Source organism: Bacillus rossius, chromosome 15, assembly GCF_032445375.1.
Source record: "Bacillus rossius redtenbacheri isolate Brsri chromosome 15, Brsri_v3, whole genome shotgun sequence".
NCBI lineage: Eukaryota > Metazoa > Arthropoda > Insecta > Phasmatodea > Bacillidae > Bacillus > Bacillus rossius.
In genome coordinates, this window is record NC_086342.1 from 35,992,190 (window position 1) to 36,007,812 (window position 15,623).

A 15,623-nucleotide genomic window follows, 5' to 3' on the forward strand; every position below is an offset into this window, starting at 1 on the left:
GTTTAGAAACCCTAGATGTTTTTCCTTTAATTCCATGAAGTGATTCTTATTTATACTGGCATAGAACTTAACTAGAGGTGGGTAGTAAATTAACATTTACCCAACATTCACAGTTACGTCTTCGCTGTATTTCACACAATTTAAGTAAATGTCTGCTTTTGTATGAATAATTATAAATACCATCTTTAGGTAGAAGTTATAGCAATTTACTACATATAATATTGTAAAACATAAATGCTTTTTTAAAGTTACTGTCTTCTCTTTCACTAATTATTTTCAGATATTATGATGCAATATAACACGTCTTTGACAAGTAGAATTTGAACTTCAGTTATAAGTTATTCTAACAAAATTTTAACAAATTTTATATTATTGTGCGTTCTTAGCAACCCAAAAATATTCATCAAACTACCTGTTTATTTAGACACTACAGATTACTAAATATGAATAAAAGACACACTTTTTTTTTGTCAAAGTTTTAAAGCAAAGAATCTAATTCACACGCTATAATGTATCTAATATGTAAGTATCATACTTTACGAAAATTGTTCCTTCATTTTGTCCTAGGTATTTTCATGGGCAGCCTCTCCCCTCTTTAAACTTCTCTTTCCGAGTATCTCAGGCTCGCACTCCTCACAATCCACATAATTTGTGTGCACTTAAAATGTTGTAACTTTTTGTAGCAAAGATTTTACTTTGCTAAGGCGGAGAGAACATTTAATATTATTATTAAACTAATATGATAGACTAGAACATATTGGCAGTAATTATTAGATTAATATGTATATCAAATATTTAAAACCAAAAATTTAAATTTTTTTACTGCGAATATTATTTTTAGATGACAAAAAATATTCTTAGATACTATCTTGAATAATATACCATACATTAACAAAACCTTAATTGGTTATTTCGTCAGTAAATTAAAGTCATAGGCTTAAAGCTGTGTAAACCAATCTACAGCATAAGGATAATCATCTAGTAATAATATTGAACAGCAGTATCATGATTTTTATTAATGTCTTCGATTGTAGTTTCAAGTATATTTTTAGTCAAACGTTTTCTATGTTCCACTCAAAATTGGAGCCATGATCATGAACTTAACTGAGTTTTAGTATGCGAATGCAGCCTCGAAGATAGGCTTTGAAATTACGACCAAAATGTTTTAACTTATTTTCTCAATCATGGCGCGACTTAAAAGCAAGGTCAACTATATAATAACTTTTTTTTATTTTAGTTTAGGAAACATCGATTTATTAAAATATGGTCATGTCAAAGAAGAACTTTTTAAACAATGTCGGAGAACAGCGAGTTTTTTTTTACTTTGAGAAAGAAATGACCAAGGTAATTATACAATTTATTTACTTTTTGAAATACACAGTCCTGTGAGAAAGTACTTTTGCAAAATATAAAAATATCTTTCGTCACAGTCTTCAGGCTAGGTAGATTTCGAAGTACCAATTTATTCTGGAAATATTTTGGAAACTTCTATAAACTACACGAACATTGAAATAACCTAATTTACCCAACTTTTTATGTTCTCCAATATTACAATAAGATCGATTAAATATATGCTCATTTTTAGTGCAGCGAAAATATTACGAAATTTTCAATTCAGTGTATCCAAAGTTAAATAACTTAGAACGAATGGTATATTATATGCTAACTAAGGCACTTATTTAATTTTATAACCTTCAAACACTATTTTTCATCTTTTGCACTATGTCCCTGTAAAATGCTTCTTTGTACCAAGGTTTTAAGATAATAAGAAGATTGTTTATAATAATTTCGAACGAATTTAATACTAAAAAAGGTTTGAATTTTTTTTCGGTAATAATATATTTCATCAAAAATATTTTTTTTAGCCAATGTTTTAGATGAAGTATTGGATTTCTACAATAAATTATAACGGATTTAATAGTAATATCTATAAAAAATGTAATTATTTACTCTCAACCCTTCTAATTTCTACCCTTTGCAGTAATAGTTGGTTAGATAAAAACTTATTTTAACAATAGTTTTAGAAATATTCAAAAAAATAAACAAATATAAGAAAGATTTAATAGTGTGCATGGTATGGAAAATTTATTTATTTTGTTATGTGCCGTTTCAGTGCTACTTTCAGGTACAAATGTACGATTTACTTAATTTTAAAATTTTTTAAATTGTTTTTATTTTATCTTCCATATTATGTCCCACTGCTCTATTCCTCATCGAGATTTGTACAGTCGAGTGTACCCACAGGCTAGTTTGTTTAGCAGTCTAGTGCTCCCAACGCCGTTCCCAGCGATTAAGGCTGAGGTTTGCTGGCGACATGCTGAGCCAGCGATCGTCTCGTCTGGACCTGCTAGGCGTCACGCGTCGAGCTCTTCACTCTAGACGGTAGAGTGACTAGAATGCTGTTCTCTGCTCCCAAAGATGCTAACTCCTCTTCTCGGAGCTGTGCTGAAGCTAGCTGTCCCTCTCACGAAACGGTGTTCCGTTCATCAGCCCAACAACACGTATCGTCGCGTCGAACCAGCCTGTTCCCAGGCCGGGTCAGTCACCGGTCGTAACCCCCCCTCCCTGTTTCTTCTGGTCCACGCAGGTCATAACCCACAGCCGCGCCAATGCCCGGGATGAAGGCTACAGCCCCCTCGCGCCCCAGATGGCCGCCGTCCTGCATCCTCACGACATCTCACGGCAGTTTCGCCAACTACCGGGCATGCTCCCTCGCCTCTCCGCCAGAGGACAGCATAGTCCCCTCCTATCCAAGCCAAGCCTTAAGAATCGACTTGTATACAAGTCGAGAGGTCGTTTAGGGCTTGTAGTTCCGTGCGCACTCGCCAGGGCGCGCTAGAGTGCGGCTACTCCAATCGGAACTATTCGGGTTCCCTTCGGGTTTTCCGAAGCCCCTCCCCTGGACAGGCGACCAAAGGCAGTTTTAATTAGGCGAGCCGGCACCTTTTGACGATTCAGCGGGCAGCACTCGGTAAGGGCGCATATTTCTTCGCAGCCCGAGACAACGCGCATCTGAAAAGTCGTGAACAGCTTTCCCTAAAGCATGTAGTCGGCTATCGCCAAGACCACGTGCCTTAGCACTAAATGTTTTTAATTTTTTTTAGTTGCCCGAAATAGTTTAGTTTGTGAATTTTTTTTTGTCTTAACTTATTATTCTTCATGGCTACCCCGAACTTCCACGTCGCGTATCACCTGGCCATCTCCAGGGACCGACCTGATCTACTCTACCCCGCAGCTTAGGCGGGGATCAAGAACTAGGACGAGAAATTCCGCTCCAAATTCAACTCCCGAATTCACAGTTCATGAGTTAGTTCACCGAAATTCATCGCCTCCTGCAATCGGAGAATTTCTCAAGAGTTCCAGACTTTTCCCCTAAGTGAATACCACAAAATAATTTATAATTCTAAACAATCAGTTTCAGGACACTTTTTTTTTATTTATTTAACGAGTAAATGTGATTTTTAATAATTTTTTTTATGAAGAGCCTGCACGCTCAATATTCAATGGCCTGTTAATTTAAGAGACCAAATGACCCAAGATTCAGTCGAGTATAACAATTGTTACTTATGTTTAATATCACGCCCCGGGGCTTCCCCATTTTGTTTTTTTGTTTAACAAGATTTGATGTATTAAGTATAGCAAATAAGGTCAACAATTTTCTTGGTATTTTGTTTTGGCTGTAATGCCATGGGTCATCTTCAGTTGGATAAAGTTTGTAAAGACAAAAACAACAGCAAACAAAATCATTAAGTATGATTTAGTAAATGCCTATACAAACCAAACCAGATCTTATAATTTTCTTATCCTGTGATCACAATCCACGTAACATTCCCAAGTTTTAAGGAGGTTAATCATAAATTTTATTTTGCGTGTGCTGTGCCCCTATGGGTAATGTGTTTAGTACTGTTTTCTGCCTGGCGCTTTCACGGCCAATCTATTTTGTTCTTTAGACGAAATGTCACCTTGAGCAAAGCTGCCCGTCACAGTTTTTCTAAACCGAGGTTTTTTCAACCCCCTGCAATAATGTTTGTATTATCAAAATTTGTCACAAATAAGTTTTAGATAAAAATTATAAGATGTACAAAAAATGAACGGATTTGATAGTGTGTATACTAAGGGAGTTATGAATTTTTTGTTTTCACCCCTGATTATTTCACCTTTTCAGTAATGGTTAGTCGTATAAAATATTAATTTACAATATAGTTGTAGATAATAATTTAAAGTTTTACAATAAATTAGAACGAATTTGACAGTGTACATGACAAGGAAATTATATATTTTTTAAAATTCTAATCTTATCTTTTCCAAACCCCTGCAGGAATGGCTGATCTTTTCAAAAATTGTTTCCGACAAAAGTTTTAGATAAAAATTATAAGATTAACAATACTTTGAACGGATTAAACTGAGTTCTTACTCAGGGAGTTATGAAATTTTTGTCTTCTAACCCTTGTTTTTTTTTTGGGGCGACAGAATAAAGCCATACTGCAATACTACCATAGTAAAATTATTACATTTGGCCTTTCGAAAAAGGCGGAAAAGTACCATAACGGTAAACTGCCATAAGTAAAAAAGCGAAGCTGAATTCCGCTATATTTTACATGGAATGAGCACAGCTGCTTTGTTCTCGAAGAAGTGTATAGAATATGTCGCTATGTAGCGCTGTTAACCCTCTAGCTGATTCTTAGGTTAACTTAAAAGGCTACAGATAGCACTTCTGACCGTAACTTTCTGTAATTACAATCATAAATCACCTCAAGAGATCGCGCACTGGTAGATAAAAATGTTTTTAAAAATGGGTTAGAAGCAGTCCTATATACTTATAACCACGAACTGTAAAAAAAAATTTGGTAGTTTTTATTAATGGCACTTTTATTCCTGTTTTGACGGGGGACGACAGAAGACTGCTATGCTGGAAAACTACCATTGTGCCGGAAATTAGGCATTTCGTCACCCTTTTTAATTTTTTCTATAATTTAAAAATTTTTGGGGTTTCTTATTTTTTTAATTTATCTGGTTGTTAATGGGGGTGATTTACTTTTTGTTAGGCCGGTGTATGCCACGGATTTAAACTTTGTGCCAGTGGACCGAAGCCCCTTCCCAGGGGGCCAATCTGATATTTTGCTGTCTAATGTGGACATGGTCAGCCCGGTTGAAATTTCTATCGCCTGCAGTCGCGTCCCGAGTTTGTAATTTTATTTCCCTGCATGACCAAAACTGCTTTGAGCAGCTCCTGGGCAGCAAGCTGCTACCTTGTAGAGGCCTGCTGAGAAAAGCATGTCTCGTCACGAAGCAGTCTCTAGTGGAGCTGCGTTCCCACCTTAGTGGCTATTTCTGCCCCCCTTCCTCTCTCTCCTCCTCACTTTAGTTCTGAGAAATTAAGCTAAGAGCAGTGACCGGACGGGACGATGACCTGATGCAAAAACCTTCTCCCGGGTCCGACAGACACATCCCTGACATCTAGCGGAGGAAAAAGCAACCGCGGGCCTGGTCGCCAGCGTGCAGAGCTTACCCTCATGACACCTGGTGGCAAGTCTGCTCACCACCTCAAGTAGTTCCCCCTTACGCCGCTAGAAAGCAGCGTCGCGGTGCCATAAGGCACTATGCTTTCCTCTCGCGGCCCGGAGAAGTCGATTGTTCGTTGCTTTCGTTTCGGTCCGGTAGAGAGCGCGCATGTCGTGTTGTTGTCACGCCCGCCTCGGACTCCTTCGGAAATTTTCAGCCTAGAACCGAACCTATCCCCTCCTTTGACCCGGGGCCTTACCGCCCGATTTAATTAGGTGCTTTGTCCGATTGTGGGGCACTCAGCCCTCTGACCTCGGCTACTGACCACGTCTCCTCTACGTCCTCTGCGCTAAGAGGCTTTTTGCGGGAACGGTGATTTTCGTGTGCACGAGAATGTAGTCAGCTTGCTTAAGGGATGTGATCCCGTTTGTACAGTAGCCAGGTAGAGGTAGTTTTTAGAAAAGTCATGCGTAGTTAAATTTTTATTTATTCTTATTTAATTCTAAAAATTCTGGTTTCGTCCGCGCATCCTGACTTCTCGGTCCGCGGCATCCTGATGTCGGCGCGAGACACCTAGTGAGCTCTGAACTCTACACCCTGGTTGGTGAGTAATCTTTTTTTCTTCTCCCCAAATTCCCGTTTGTTGGCGTTTTGCGCCGACGGTGTAGGACTGTCTGGAAGCAAGTCTAATTCGTTTTGAATTTGATTTGGGTTTCAGACAGGGTCGAAGTGCTGGAGAGACAAATTGCTCCCAGCTCGTGGTCCTGCACCTCCACTGCGGGTCACGTTAGAAGAGAGGTTTCCGCGACCCGACGTTATTTTTTGAAGAACCGGGTGGTAATGTGAAATCAACATTCCCTCCCTCCACCCACTTTCTATCTACGAACTACATTAATCGAATGAATAGCCTACCAGCGAACAGTGCTTTCCTCAAGAATATGTAGAATCAATAAAACTAATCATGGATGTAATAATTGGACAAATCAAATTTTGGTGTGATACTAATAAATTTTTGTTTATGTTATTGTTTGTTGTTAAAGTTGAGTATATGTGTTATACTAATCTAGGGCCGGCCCTTTCTCGAAAAACTTAAGTATATTGTTAATATAATTAATTGGGAAACTTTTAAATGCCAAGTCAAATGGAAAACAGAATTCATTATTTACATTTTTAAGTAAAACAGGGAACCTATAGACCAAGCTACTTGAGTAGTGTTAATTTATTTATGATATACCTTCTTCCCTTAAACGATCCACCAGCTCCCAAGTTGCTTGTGTCAGGGAGTTCCAAATTGTCTTGTTCTCCACCGCGTGCCACCTCTGGTCAATAACTTTATTTTTTCTTATTATTCTTACCCAGCAAGTTTCCAAGGCCTTTTTTAATTAATTTAAAATAATTAAATTTTGAGGCACGAGAGGCATTTCACTATGAAAGAAGGAAAAGTGCCATAATGGAAAACTACCATACATTAAAATGCAACCATACAATCATAATACTTGAACGACGTGAGTCAATTATGTCTGTTATATTAAAAAGAATTTGTAGAAATAATAATCATATAAAGTATTGTGATTCTAATTCAAATGTTAACTCAAGGTCATTAGTTGAAATAATGAAATGCAATCTAGTGACCGATAATCACAATTCATTGACAACCGAAGGTTAAGTAAGTGAAATATTTGGGGGACTGAAAAGTATCCAATCGGAATGGTTACCATTCCGTAAATTATACATCCTCATGTGCCCAGAGCAATCCGGAATGGTTACCATTCAGGATTTACTGGCAAATATCGTATAATTGCAAATCCTGAAAAGTACCCACTGTATGAATGGTTACCATTCCGGCTTTGACTGCAAATGTGCTGCTAGAAAAAATCCGGAATAGTGTCCGCAGTGCGAATGGTTACCATTCCGGATTAGATAGTTTTCCGTGTTCGTCTGCAAAATATGGAAATGTATCCGCTGTTGGAATGGTAACCATTCCAGTTTTGTGTGCGCAGATATAAAAGTAGCTCCTAAAATCCTGAATGGTTACCATTCCGGTTTTCCTTGCCAATGCACTTAATTAAAAAATACTGAAAAGTTCCCGCAGTGTGAATGGTTATCATTCCGGGTTTATTTGACAATGCACTTACTTTAAAAATCCTGAAAAATGCCCGCAGCCTGAATGGTTACCATTCCCGTTTTCGCCGCTGTTGCACTTCTCATAATAATCCTGAAAACTATCCATTCGGAAAAGTATCCGCTAAGGGGGTGCAGTTGACTCATTTACTCGTTGCTAGATGACAGCAGTGTTATCTGTACACGAGAGATGGCGTGCACAAAACATTTGCATATGAATTTATGATCAAATATAATTTATTTTCTTTTAGAAAGATTTACTACCCATATCTGTGTTGCGAATAACTGGATAAGTCAACTGAAAAGAAATATTTAGTGTGAACAATATTTTTTGTAAAATATCTCTAAAAATGTCTTTTGATTTACGGGACTAGACTTCTCTTTATCCTAAAAACACGCAATTAAAAACATTGTACGTATTTTAAATATATATATTTTTATATTTCAGAAATAATAGGCCTACTGCCAAATTATACTTGAGTGTTCATGAATACAAAAATATCTACAATAATGGAGTTCTTAAAATCAATTTTGTTTGAGCAAAGACAGAAAGTACATAAGTGATAATAGCTGTATCCGAATAGTGACCTAATGGATCCCTTAGCTAAAGGATTCATAGATAGTGCATCGTAATGGACGCGGCCATCTTTGAGTTGTATCCGAATTCTCACAAGGGATGTCGATGCATTCTCTCATGCGTTCACTAGTTCGAGATTTTAAAGGGACGCGACTCTCACATCCACTGATATGTCCATACATCCCTTAGCTTTGTTATTGTGACCATAACCCTTTGAAAACGAGAGTGTGATACGAGATAGTTAATAAAAATGGATTTTGATCTTGAAGATAATCACGTAAAATGTAATTATGGTACCTATAAATACTTATACTATAAGTATATGTTACATAATTCACATAAACGGTAAATTAATTTTATTTGTAGGAACAACAAGTGCCCGATTCAAATTTTCTTCTATATTTTAATTCCCAACAATAATCTGAAATTGTTTAGAAATTTGAATGTTCATTTACGTTTTACTTGCCCACCTTTAGATGTCATGAATATAAAAGGCCAATCCACATTAGTACAATGACAAACCAACAGGCATTGCTAGCTGTATAACTATTCGGATATCGTACATTCTTTAGAATGTACCTTTAAATTGTGGGTGCATTTGTTTAGGGATGTAGGGATTTAACTTAATGGATGCATCGCTAGGTATTCGGATACAGCCAACATTTCGGTCATCAATGTAATAACAGTGCTAGCACACACAAATCTGAGCATGTAAACTATTGTTTACTTAACAATGAATTTTTTAAAATTTCATTTAAGGCTAGGTAACAGAAACTTGCTCATCAACACAAATATATTTTTGACGTCACAACGTCTTATAAATCGATGAACGCCAGCTGCACGCACGATAAAGTATGTCTAATTGTCCCGTTACGCACATTGTCCTGTTACGCACATTGTCCCGTTACGCTCATTGCACGTTTGCGCCGCGTCTATCTCTCTTCCACTCGATTGGAACCATCAATTTGACTTTTTCGAGGCACATTAAACTTGAAACATTCCCATTTGTTTCCAACTATTCCTATTATCGTCCTATCCTTAACAGAATAACACAGATTGGAAGAAGTTAAATAGCAAACACGTATAAAAGTTATAACTAAAATAATCTCTTCGTTAAAGTAATAAACATATTTGAATTAATGAGTGCAAATAAAATAAATTTATCAATTAAATTGTAGATTTAATTTCACTCCTTCTTTGTATCCATACAAAATAGTGATTATTCAATAAAAATGATTCAATTTAATTCATAAAAGTAAGCAATCATTTAATTTATGTTTTGTTATGACGTTGTCACGTTAAACTATCGTCCGTAAATCGACTTTACAGACAACCAATTTTTTTTTCGTTAAAACCATTACTTCTTACTTTGTAACACTTGGAACCGGTCTGAACCTGGGTCTGGAATGAGTTAATCTGCAGTCTTGTCACCAAGGTTGTCTGTGCTGTGGAATCTGGGTTGAAAGCTTGCCCTTAACACTGAGAATCCTACTAGCCCACTAATACTATAAATGCAAATGTGAGTTTGTTTGTTATGCTTTTACGCCTTAACTACTCAACCGATAATAATCCATTTTTCTTACATGTTGTTAGAGGTGCAGAAAATGACATATGATACCTGTCATCAAGAAATAAATTATATTTAAAAAAAAACAAAAAGAACTTTAACAGCAAATCGAACGAATATATCGCTGGACGTAGTTATTTTTTTTAGTTTATATTTTCATGTTGCGTAATGAAAAAAATTCAATAGCACTACATATTTTAATGTGCTGTTGACGTTAGCACTGCTTCCAAATTAATTGTCATCAGATTTCTGTGTGTAAAATCTTGGAAAGTAGCCTTAATTACTAATACTTATTGCCTGATATTGGTAGGTCAAACAAGTCTTCAGGATTAGTTAAAAAAATTATTATTATTTTAATTTTCTATACGCCCGCGCCTAGTCTTCACCTCCTCTGGTGTTTACTTTCGTAAATATGTTTTCGGAAAATTACAACAATATAATATTACTTTTTTATCCTTCATGTGTATGTATTCCTTTGCAAACTTTTAAAATGTACCATCTTATTAGTATAATCAATTACTTATTTAATTAAAATTAAAAAAAAATTAAATACTTCTACAAATAATCACAACGAAATTGGTAACTTAACTGACGTTTCACTTAACTTATGTTTGCTTTAATAGGTGAATGTGGGGATACAGGGGATGGTTACTTGTCATAATAAACATAATGAACAGTTTAATATTGTTATTAGATCTTTGTCTAAATTTCATTTTCAAGAAGTAATATGAAAATAAACAATATAGATTAAAACAGTGGGTTTTTTAATATTTGTTTTATCTTATAACACTAATTTCTTAACGTTTAATAAAATATTCTCAAACCTTTGGCGGATGTCTTCTAATTTCGTTATTACTATATTTCAGCATGTTTTCACAATCAATCCACTTGCTTGATTTTTTTTTGTTTACCGGTAAGTTACTGAAAAGAGTTCAAAGTTTGTGGCACACAACGGAACAGTTAAAATTCTTTCACGAAAGTTGAATATAATAATGCCACGAAAACGATAAAAACATGAACGCGTTTTGAAAACTGGCTTGACTCCACTAGTTCATAATATTTTAGGCATATGAGTAGGCCAGTTGCAAAGTAAGCCTTGTCCAGCATAAATCATTTTGCGTAATGCAGGAAAAACTGCTGCCGCCATTTACCAAGCGTTAACAGTGATTTAAAAAATACTACCAAACTGCTAGTGAGTCTTCTTTCCACGGCACAAAGTATGATACAAATTGCACAATTAGGGTGTCTTAAATTAAATAAAATTGTTTGGACATAGCCTATTTTGCAACAGTCAGCTGGACATGGCTTAATTTGAAACTGCTGGGTTTGGACAAGATGCACTTTGCTAAAGGAATGTACATTATAACTAATTAAATTTATATTGTGTATTTTAACTACAGATGCAGACTTTGGAACAGACAGGTCATTTAAATTGTAAGTTAAGAACACTAAACAAACCGACTTGCTTACCATTGTTTTCAACACAATTTTAACATACATATGCAAATAAAAAAAAAATTAAAGGTTTGCAATGAGCAAACAGTGAGTTTCTTTGTTTGTCCTAAATACTATATACTAAGTTTATCATCTGTCATGATAATGTTATCTTCAGCATCTTCTGCCTCACCTACTGTTGTGTCTTCAAGGATAGAACTGTACCAGCCAAGAAGGGGATTGTCTTTCCATTCACTTCCATAATGCTTACACAAAAGGCTTTCCACATCTTTTAGTTTCTCAGGTTTTATTGGTACTCCCAATTTCAATTCTTTTGGTGTTATGTTTGAAATGGTTTTGCCACGCCTGCATATTGATTTAGCAGCTCCAGCATCTACCTTGTGGTTAGGCTCTCCTCTTACGAGAACACTTCCATTTTCTGAACGATGTATTACGAACCGCTTGAACGGAGAAAATTGAAAATGCCGGTTACCAGGTTTCTTTAATATTACTTCAGTTGCACTCTTCCAATCATAAACCTTATAATCTTCTACTGGTCTAAATAGCTGGTCATGCTCCCTGGACAGTTTATAGTATTCTTCAGGAGCAACTATGGTTTCCCTCTTCTTTATCACTTGTTCAATGAGGCCAAAGACTCTATCGGGAGGGATGTATGAATGTCCTGGGATCGGAAACGTCAGTATAATTCTGTTTACATTTTGTGGAGCATATGATTGTAACCATTTGCATAGCATACCGATCATTGAGCTATTTTTGTTCTGGCTACCACAGCCATCACAGTACAGACTTACGGTATGTACACCAGCAAGGCTTGTGTTCCTTAGTCGATGGTAGACTGCAGATGCAATAGCATTAGACCCTCTATACCATTCTGGCTCAGTCCACGTGTAAACATAAGTACTATGGTGACCTTGTTTGGAGGATGACGTGCCCTGGCATATCGTAAAGTTGTAGCAATAGAGTTGTCGGCTGCAGTAAGCAGACTGATCAGGTAGTTTAGGTAGCACTTGATTTTTTTGGCAATCAAAGCTAAAACTAACTACACCATCTTCTTCTTTCTTAAGCAGTTCATAAAACACTTTTGCTTTGAGCTTATGCACTCTGTATTGAGTAATTAGATCTTGTTTGCTGTCCTGATCATGGGTGTAACTAATCTCCTCTTTCAACCGAATACAAAATAAAAATGCATCTGTTGATGGGCAACCAAAACTAATATTGAAGTCCTCAACAAAGATCTCTCTAAAGTATTCATATTTAACTCTTAGGCTGATGTCTGAAGCTTGGTTAAAAGAACACCAAAGCTTCTTTATTGTAAGAGAACTCTGCAAATATTGCTGTTTTGATTTGACACGACAGTAGTGCGATTCTAGTAGTTGTAGTGATTGAATGTATGTTTTGACAGCTTGTTTTTTTAAGGCAAATTGTTTTGATCGAACATCACCACTGCGATTTTCTTTTGGTGCACCTTCAACAAAACGAAACCAAAATTAAGTAACAATGTTAATGCTATGGCTGAAGTGATAATAAATTTATATAGTATACAACTCCTGTAAGCAATTAATGTTTGAAGTTGATGTTAGATTTATCACTTTGGTATATTTTAAAAACTCGTTTTATTTTATGCCTACCCAGTACAAAACTACACGAGTGAAATAGTTTTACGACAATATTCATCAATATTGGCCTTTTTATTTTACACAACATTTGTAGATTTATAAAACCTCTCACAGCACGTACTAATGTTTAAATAATGTTAAATGGACAAGACCCGTTTTGACACCACGCATTTGAAAACACTAGATTTTTAATGGACAAGACCTATTTTGCTACAGTATTCGGGATGGACATAACCTGTTTTGTAACAGTAGCAAATTTGGACAAGGCATGTTTTTAAACTGTACTGGTATTTTGTGCTGCTTTTAAACAGGGAAAAGAATTATTTTGTTCCAGTTTCTTAACTGTCACTGATACCTACCACAAAGGTGCACCCAAAACCACCATAAACTCGTTTTTCAATTTTTGTGGACAAGGCTTACTTTGCAACTGGCCTACTCATATGGTAAATTAATATAGACAGTGCGTTGGTGTCGTTCCCTTAAAAACATTCGGAAATTTAAAATGATCTGAAATAAATCTGTAACTTGTGGTTAGATTAGACATGTATCATTACATCAATATGTCCACCCAGTGATTATGGCAATGTCGCTGTTAGATACCTCTACCATCCTTACTATATTACCAGTTTCTACAGTGCGACTAGTTGCCTAGACCTGTGCCGGAAATTAGGAATTTCGACATGTATTTTTAAAATTGTTATTATAATTTTAAATTATTTTTTGAAATTTAATTTTTCTTTATAATTCGGTTACAAAAGGGTGATTTACACTTTGTTAGGCTGGTGTACTCTACGTAGTAAAAATTTGTGCCAGTGGACCGAGGCACCTTTTCTCAAGGATCAATCTGATATTTTGCTAGTCTAATGTGGACGTTAGCAAACCGTATGACATTTCTCTCGCCTGCAGTCACGTCCGGGGTTTATAATATTATTTCCCTGCATGACCAAAACTGCATACAGCAGCTCTGCATGAGTCGTTACCACTTCTCAGAGACGAGCTTACCGTAGCCTTATCCGTCACGAAAACGTCTTAGGTTCACTCCTCGAAAGTCACGGCTAGGAGGCTCGTTCCCAGCCCGGTTGCGTTTTCTGCCCCCCCTCCCTTACTCCACCTACACCCCCCTTAATTCTAAGAATTTAGCCCAAGATCATTGCTCTGGCGTGAACCCCGCCAATGCAGTGGCCCACTCCAAGGACATTCTACCTTGCCCTACAGAGCCCTCCACGACACCTAGTGACAGAAAAAGTTACTTCGGCCCTGGTCGCCAGCGTGCAGAGCCCACGTTCGTGACACCTGGTGGCGAGTCAGCTCACCGCCTCCATTAGTTCCCCTTTACGCAACTAGAGAGCAGCTCCGCGGTGCCATATGACCCTATGCTTTCAAATCGCGACCCGTAGAAGTCGATTGTTTGTTGCTTTCTGTGCCCGCCAGTAGAGAGAGCGACAGTCGCTCTTCGGCGCAAACAACTGAAAACGTGCTTACGACCACACGGTCACCTCCGGATGTCTTCGGCCTAGAACCGAACCTTCCCTTTCTTTTACCTAGGGCCAACCGCCTGTTCTAATTAGGAGCTTTGTCCGCCATCGCGGCACTCAGTACTCTGACTTCGGCTACTTACCGCGTCATCTCGGCGTCCTATGTGTTGAGGCTATTCGCGGCAACGGCGACATCGTGTGAATAAAATATGTAGTTAGCTGTCTTAAGGGATGTGATCCCAGCTAAAAGTTCAGTAGCCAGTCAGTAGTAACAATTAGAAAATAAGTCATGTCGTAGTTTAAATTTTATTAATTTTTTTTTTCCTTTTTCTAAATGACGATTTCGCTCACGTCATTCGCGCTATTCTTGGTCCGCGCCATTTGGATGTCGGCGCGAGACATCCCCTGAACCCTGGAGCTACAACCTGTTTAGTGAGTTACTTCGATCTTTTTTCCTCCCTGAATTCCCGTTTGTTGGCCTTCGCGCCGACTGTGTTTGACTGTCTGGAAGAAGGTCTAATTCGTTTGGAATTTGGCTTGTGTTTCAGACAGGGTCCAACAGTTGGGTGGCGAAATTACACCCATCATGTTGTGCAGAACCTCCAGCTGCTTTTCCCCCTAAGAAGAGCTTTCCTCCCGGCCAGACGTCCAACTTCAAGTCCCGGGTGATATTTAAAATAAAAGTTCTCCCTGCCGCCAACGAAACAAATTATATACCAGCGAGCAGTGACATAAAGAAGTTAACCAATAAGAATATATGAAGTTATAATAATAACTATAATACTTAAAATTTCTGTTTCTGTGATTTTGTTTGTTGTCAAAAGTATTATATAACTTATGTTAATAATATCGGGCTGGCCCTCTTTAATAACTTTAATATATTGTGTATACCATGTTATTGTTAAACCAAAACAAAAGATTCAATTAATTGTTTTTAAATAAAACAGGGAACCTATAGACCAAGCTACTTATGTAGTGTTTATTTATTTATCATATACCTTATTATATTTAAATAATCCACTAGCTCCGAAGTTGCCTGTGTGCAGGGAGTATAAAATTGTCGTGTTCAGCAAATCGTGCCCCCTCTGGTAATACTTGTATTTTTCTTTATTATTTGGCTCAGCTGTTTCCTAGGGCTTTTTTTTATATTAAATCTTAATAATATAATTTTAGGGCACAAGGGGCGTAACAATTGGTAGCAGAGCGTGGTTTGGTCTATCTGCATACCTAAAATAAAATATAAAAAATATAAAAAAATATATAATTACTTTTTTGGATAGCAATTTTTTATTATTAACATTGTGAACTGA